A 7,804-nucleotide genomic window follows, 5' to 3' on the forward strand; every position below is an offset into this window, starting at 1 on the left:
AATAGTTAGGGCCTTAGAAGTCAACGCCAGAACCATAAAATGCAAAAAAAATACAACAGTGTTTCCATCATATAACAGGAATAATTGCAACCAGTGTGAAAGTAATGGTCACTTCTACGTTCCAAGCACCCTAGGCGTCACTCTAGGGCGTTGCTCCAACACAACTAATAGCTACGGTCTTTGATGTCAACGCCAGAGGCATAAAATACAATATAAATACAACAGCGTTTCCATCGTATAAAACGAATAATTGCAACCAGTGTGAATGTTATGGTCATTTCCACATTCCGAGGAACCTAGGCTTCACTCTAGGGCGTTGCTCCACCAGATCGAATAGTTAGGTCCTTAGAAGTAAACGCCAGAAGCATAAAATACGATATAAATGCAACAGCTTTTCCATCGTATAAAAGGATTAATTGCAACCAGTTTGAACGTGATGGTCATTTCTCCTTTCCGGGGAACCTAGGCTTCTCTCTAGGGCGTTGCTCCACTAGATCGGACAGCTAGGGCCTTAGAAGTCAACGCCAGAAGCATAAAATACGATATAAATACAACAGCGTTTGCATCGTATAAAACGAATAATTGTAACCAGTTTGAAAGTGATGGCCAATTCTACGTTCCGGGCAACCTAGGCTTCACTCTAGGGCGTTCCTCCACCAGATCGAATAGTTAGTGCCTTAGAAGTCAACGCCAGCAGCATAAAATACAATATAAATTCAACAGTTTTTCCATCGTATAAGACAAATAAAAGCAACCAGTATGAAACTTATGGTCATTTCTACTTTCCGAGCAACCTAGGCTTCACCCTAGGGCGTTGCTCCAACGGATTGAATAGTTAGGGCCTTAGAAGTCAACGCCCGAACCATAAAATGCAAAAAAAATACAACAGTGTTTCCATCATATAACAGGAATAATTGCAACCAGTTTGAAAGTGATGGCCAATTCTACGTTCCGGGCAACCTAGGCTTCACTCTAGGGCGTTGCTCCACCAGATCGAATAGTTAGTGCCGTAGAAGTCAACGCCAGAAGCATAAAATATAATATAAATACAACATCTTTTCCATCGTGTAAAACGAATAATTGCAACCAGTATGAAAGTTATGGTCTTTTCTACTTTCCGAGCAACCTAGGCTTCACCCTATGACCTTGCTCCAACAGATTGAATAGTTAGGTCCTTAGAAGTAAACGCCAGAAGCATAAAATACGATATAAACACAACAGCTTTTCCATCGTATAAAACGAATAATTGCAACCAGTGTGAAAGTAATGGTCATTTCTACGTTCCGAGCACCCTAGGCGTCACTCTAGGGCGTTGCTCCACCACATCTAATAGCTACGGCCTTAGAAGTCAACGCCAGAGGCATAAAGTACATTATAAATTCAACAGTTTTTCCATCGTATAAAACAAATAATTGCAACCATAATGAAACTTATGGTCATTTCTACTTTCCGAGCAACCTAGGCTTCACCAAAGGGCGTTGCTCCAACTGATTGAATAGCTAGGGTCTTAGAAGTCAACGCCCGAACCATAAAATGCAAAAAAAAATACAACAGTGTTTCCATCATATAACAGGAATAATTGCGACCAGTTCGAAAGTGATGGCCAATTCTACGTTCCGGGCAACCTAGGCTTCACTCTAGGGCGTTCCTCCACCAGATCAAATAGTTAGTGCCGTTGAAGTCAACGCCAGAAGCATAAAATAAAATATAAATACAACGGTTTTTCCATCGTATAAAACGAATAATTGCAACCAGTGTGAAAGTAATGGTCATTTCTACGTTCCGAGCACTCTAGGCGTCACTCTAGGGCGTTGCTCCACCACATCTAATAGCTTCGGCCTTAGAAGTCAACGCCAGGGGCATAAAGTACAATATAAATACTACAGCGTTTCCATCGTATAAAACGAATAATTGCAACCAGTGTGAAAGTGATGGCCAATTCTACGTCCCGGGCAACCTAGGCTTCACTCTAGGGCGTTGCTCCACCAGATCGAATAGTTAGTGCCTTAGAAGTCAACGCCAAAAGCATAAAACACAATAGAAATACAACAGTTTTTCCATCGTATAAAACGAATAATTGCAACCAGTACGAACCTTATGGACATTTCTACTTTCCGAGCAACCTAGGCTTCGCCCTAGGGCGTTGCTCCAACAGGTTGAATAGTTAGGGCCTTAGAAGTCAACGCCCGAACCATAAAATGCAAAAAAAGTACAACAGTGTTTCCATCATATAACAGGAATAATTGCAACCAGTGTGAAAGTAATGGTCACTTCTACGTTCCAAGCACCCTAGGCGTCACTCTAGGGCGTTGCTCCAACACAACTAATAGCTACGGTCTTTGATGTCAACGCCAGAGGCATAAAATACAATATAAATACAACAGCGTTTCCATCGTATAAAACGAATAATTGCAACCAGTGTGAATGTTATGGTCATTTCCACATTCCGAGGAACCTAGGCTTCACTCTAGGGCGTTGCTCCACCAGATCGAATAGTTAGGTCCTTAGAAGTAAACGCCAGAAGCATAAAATACGATATAAATGCAACAGCTTTTCCATCGTATAAAAGGATTAATTGCAACCAGTTTGAACGTGATGGTCATTTCTCCTTTCCGGGGAACCTAGGCTTCTCTCTAGGGCGTTGCTCCACTAGATCGGACAGCTAGGGCCTTAGAAGTCAACGCCAGAAGCATAAAATACGATATAAATACAACAGCGTTTGCATCGTATAAAACGAATAATTGTAACCAGTTTGAAAGTGATGGCCAATTCTACGTTCCGGGCAACCTAGGCTTCACTCTAGGGCGTTCCTCCACCAGATCGAATAGTTAGTGCCTTAGAAGTCAACGCCAGCAGCATAAAATACAATATAAATTCAACAGTTTTTCCATCGTATAAGACAAATAAAAGCAACCAGTATGAAACTTATGGTCATTTCTACTTTCCGAGCAACCTAGGCTTCACCCTAGGGCGTTGCTCCAACGGATTGAATAGTTAGGGCCTTAGAAGTCAACGCCCGAACCATAAAATGCAAAAAAAATACAACAGTGTTTCCATCATATAACAGGAATAATTGCAACCAGTTTGAAAGTGATGGCCAATTCTACGTTCCGGGCAACCTAGGCTTCACTCTAGGGCGTCGCTCCACCAGATCGAATAGTTAGTGCCTTAGAAGTCAACGCCTGAAGCATAAAATACGGTATAAATACAACAGCTTTTCCATCGTATAAAACAAATAATTGCAACCAGCATGAAACTTATGGTCATTTCTACTTTCCGAGCTACCTAGGCTTCACCCTAGGGCGTTGCTCCAACAGATTGAATAGTTAGGGCCTTAGAAGTCTACGCCCGATCCATAAAATGCAAAAAAAATGCAACAGTGTTTCCATCATATAACAGGAATAATTGCGACCAGTTCGAAAGTGATGGCCAATTCCACGTTCCGGGCAACCTAGGCTTCACTCTAGGGCGTTGCTCCACCAGATCGAATAGTTAGTGCCGTAGAAGTCAACGCCAGAAGCATAAAATATAATATAAATACAACATCTTTTCCATCGTATAAAACGAATAATTGCAACCAGTATGAAAGTTATGGTCTTTTCTACTTTCCGAGCAACCTAGGCTTCGCCCTATGACCTTGCTCCAACAGATTGAATAGTTAGGTCCTTAGAAGTAAACGCCAGAAGCATAAAATACGATATAAACACAACAGCTTTTCCATCGTATAAAACGAATAATTGCAACCAGTGTGAAAGTAATGGTCATTTCTACGTTCCGAGCATCCTAGGCGTCACTCTAGGGCGTTGCTCCACCACATCTAATAGCTACGGCCTTAGAAGTCAACGCCAGAGGCATAAAGTACATTATAAATTCAACAGTTTTTCCATCGTATAAAACAAATAATTGCAACCATAATGAAACTTATGGTCATTTCTACTTTCCGAGCAACCTAGGCTTCACCAAAGGGCGTTGCTCCAACTGATTGAATAGCTAGGGCCTTAGAAGTCAACGCCCGAACCATAAAATGCAAAAAAAAATACAACAGTGTTTCCATCATATAACAGGAATAATTGCGACCAGTTCGAAAGTGATGGCCAATTCTACGTTCCGGGCAACCTAGGCTTCACTCTAGGGCGTTCCACCACCAGATCGAATAGTTAGTGCCGTTGAAGTCAACGCCAGAAGCATAAAATAAAATATAAATACAGCGGTTTTTCCATCGTATAAAACGAATAATTGCAACCAGTGTGAAAGTAATGGTCATTTCTACGTTCCGAGCACTCTAGGCGTCACTCTAGGGCGTTGCTCCACCACATCTAATAGCTTCGGCCTTAGAAGTCAACGCCAGGGGCATAAAGTACAATATAAATACAACAGCGTTTCCATCGTATAAAACGAATAATTGCAACCAGTGTGAAAGTGATGGCCAATTCTACGTCCCGGGCAACCTAGGCTTCACTCTAGGGCGTTGCTCCACCAGATCGAATAGTTAGTGCCTTAGAAGTCAACGCCAAAAGCATAAAACACAATAGAAATACAACAGTTTTTCCATCGTATAAAACGAATAATTGCAACCAGTATGAACCTTATGGACATTTCTACTTTCCGAGCAACCTAGGCTTCGCCCTAGGGCGTTGCTCCAACAGATTGAATAGTTAGGGCCTTAGAAGTCAACGCCCGAACCATAAAATGCAAAAAAAATACAACAGTGTTTCCATCATATAACAGGAATAATTGCAACCAGTTTGAAAGTGATGGCCAATTCTACGTTCCGGGCAACCTAGTCTTTACTCTAGGGCGTTGCTCCACCAGATCGAATAGTTAGTGCCTTAGAAGTCAACGCCAGAAGCATAAAATACAATATAAATACAACAGCTTTTCCATCGTATAAAACGAATAATTGCAACCAGTATGAAACTTATGGTCATTTCTACTTTCCGAGCAACCTAGGCTTCACCCTATGGCGTTGCTCCAACAGATTGAACAGTTAGGGCCTTAGAAGTCAACGCCCGAACCATAAAACGCAAAAAAAATACAACAGTGTTTCCATCATATAACAGGAATAATTGCAACCAGTTTGAAAGTGATGGCCAATTCTACGTTCCGGGCAACCTAGGCTTCACTCTAGGGCGTCGCTCCACCAGATCGAATAGTTAGTGCCTTAGAAGTCAACGCCTGAAGCATAAAATACGGTATAAATACAACAGCTTTTCCATCGTATAAAACAAATAATTGCAACCAGCATGAAACTTATGGTCATTTCTACTTTCCGAGCTACCTAGGCTTCACCCTAGGGCGTTGCTCCAACAGATTGAATAGTTAGGGGCTTAGAAGTCTACGCCCGAACCATAAAATGCAAAAAAAATGCAACAGTGTTTCCATCATATAACAGGAATAATTGCGACCAGTTCGAAAGTGATGGCCAATTCCACGTTCCGGGCAACCTAGGCTTCACTCTAGGGCGTTGCTCCACCAGATCGAATAGTTAGTGCCGTAGAAGTCAACGCCAGAAGCATAAAATATAATATAAATACAACATCTTTTCCATCGTATAAAACGAATAATTGCAACCAGTATGAAAGTTATGGTCATTTCTACTTTCCGAGCAACCTAGGCTTCACCCTATGACCTTGCTCCAACAGATTGAATAGTTAGGTCCTTAGAAGTAAACGCCAGAAGCATAAAATACGATATAAACACAACAGCTTTTCCATCGTATAAAACGAATAATTGCAACCATAATGAAACTTATGGTCATTTCTACTTTCCGAGCAACCTAGGCTTCACCAAAGGGCGTTGTTCCAACGGATTGAATAGCTAGGGCCTTCGAAGTCAACGCCCGAACCATAAAATGCAAAAAAAAATACAACAGTGTTTCCATCATATAACAGGAATAATTGCGACCAGTTCGAAAGTGATGGCCAATTCTACGTTCCGGGCAACCTAGGCTTCACTCTAGGGCGTTGCTCCACCAGATCAAATAGTTAGTGCCGTTGAAGTCAACGCCAGAAGCATAAAATAAAATATAAATACAACGGTTTTTCCATCGTATAAAACGAATAATTGCAACCAGTGTGAAAGTAATGGTCATTTCTACGTTCCGAGCACTCTAGGCGTCACTCTAGGGCGTTGCTCCACCACATCTAATAGCTTCGGCCTTAGAAGTCAACGCCAGAGGCATAAAGTACAATATAAATACAACAGCTTTTCCATCGTATAAAACAAATAATTGCAACCAGCATGAAACTTATGGTCATTTCTACTTTCCGAGCTACCTAGGCTTCACCCTAGGGCGTTGCTCCAACAGATTGAATAGTTAGGGGCTTAGAAGTCTACGCCCGAACCATAAAATGCAAAAAAAAATACAACAGTGTTTCCATCATATAACAGGAATAATTGCGACCAGTTCGAAAGTGATGGCCAATTCTACGTCCCGGGCAACCTAGGCTTCACTCTAGGGCGTTGCTCCACCAGATCGAATAGTTAGTGCCTTAGAAGTCAACGCCTGAAGCATAAAATACGGTATAAATACAACAGCTTTTCCATCGTATAAAACGAATAATTGTAACCAGTTAGAAAGTGATGGCCAATTCTACGTTCCGGGCAACCTAGGCTTCACTCTAAGGTGTTGCTCCACTAGATCGAACAGCTAGGGCCTTAGAAGTCAACGCCAGAAGCATAAAATACAATATAAATACAACAGTTTTTCCATCGTATAAAACGAATAATTGCAACCAGTATGAAACTTATGGTCATTTCTACTTTCCGAGCAACCTAGGCTTCACCCTAGGGCGTTGCTCCAACAGATTGAATAGTTAGGGCCTTAGAAGTCAACGCCCGCACCATAAAATGCAAAAAAAATACAACAGTGTTTCCATCATATATCAGGAATAATTGCAACCAGTTTGAAAGTGATGCCCAATTCTACGTTCCGGGCAACCAAGGTTTCACTCCAGCGCGTTGCTCCACCAGACCGAATAGTTACGTCCTAAGAAGTCAACGCCAGAAGCATAAAATGCGATATAAATACAACAGCATTTCCATCGTATAAAACGAATAATTGCAACCAGTTTGAAAGTGATGGCCAATTCTACGTTCCGGGCAACCTAGGCTTCACTCTAGGGCGTTGCTCCACCAGATCGAATAGTTAGGTCCATAGAAGTAAACGCCAGAAGCATAAAATACGATATAAATACAACAGCTTTTCCATCGTATAAAAGGATTAATTGCAACCAGTTTGAACGTGATGGTCATTTCTCCTTTCCGGGCAACGTAGGCTTCACTCTAGGGCGTTGCTCCACTAGATCGAACAGCTAGGGCCTTAGAAGTCAACGCCAGAAGCATAAAATACAATATAAATACAACAGTTTTTCCATCGTATAAAACGAATAATTGCAACCAGTATGATACTTATGGTCATTTCTACTTTCCGAGCAACCTAGGCTTCACCCTAGTGCGTTGCTCCAACAGATTGAATAGTTAGGGCCTTAGAAGTCAACGCCCGAAGCATAAAATGCAATAAAAATGCAACAGTGTTTCCATAATATAACAGGAATAATTGCAACCAGTTTGGAAGTGATGGCCAATTCTACGTTCCGGGCAACCTAGGCTTCGCTCTAGGGCGTTGCTCCACCAGATCGAATAGATAGTGCCTTAGAAGTCAACGCCAGAAGCATAAAATACAATATAAATACAACAGTTTTTCCATCGTATAAAACGAATAATTGCAACCAGTATGAAACTTATGGTCATTTCTACTTTCCGAGCAACCTAGGCTTCACCCTAGGGCGTTGCTCCAACAGAT

Source organism: Calliopsis andreniformis, unplaced genomic scaffold, assembly GCF_051401765.1.
Source record: "Calliopsis andreniformis isolate RMS-2024a unplaced genomic scaffold, iyCalAndr_principal scaffold0004, whole genome shotgun sequence".
In the NCBI taxonomy this organism is placed as follows: domain Eukaryota; kingdom Metazoa; phylum Arthropoda; class Insecta; order Hymenoptera; family Andrenidae; genus Calliopsis; species Calliopsis andreniformis.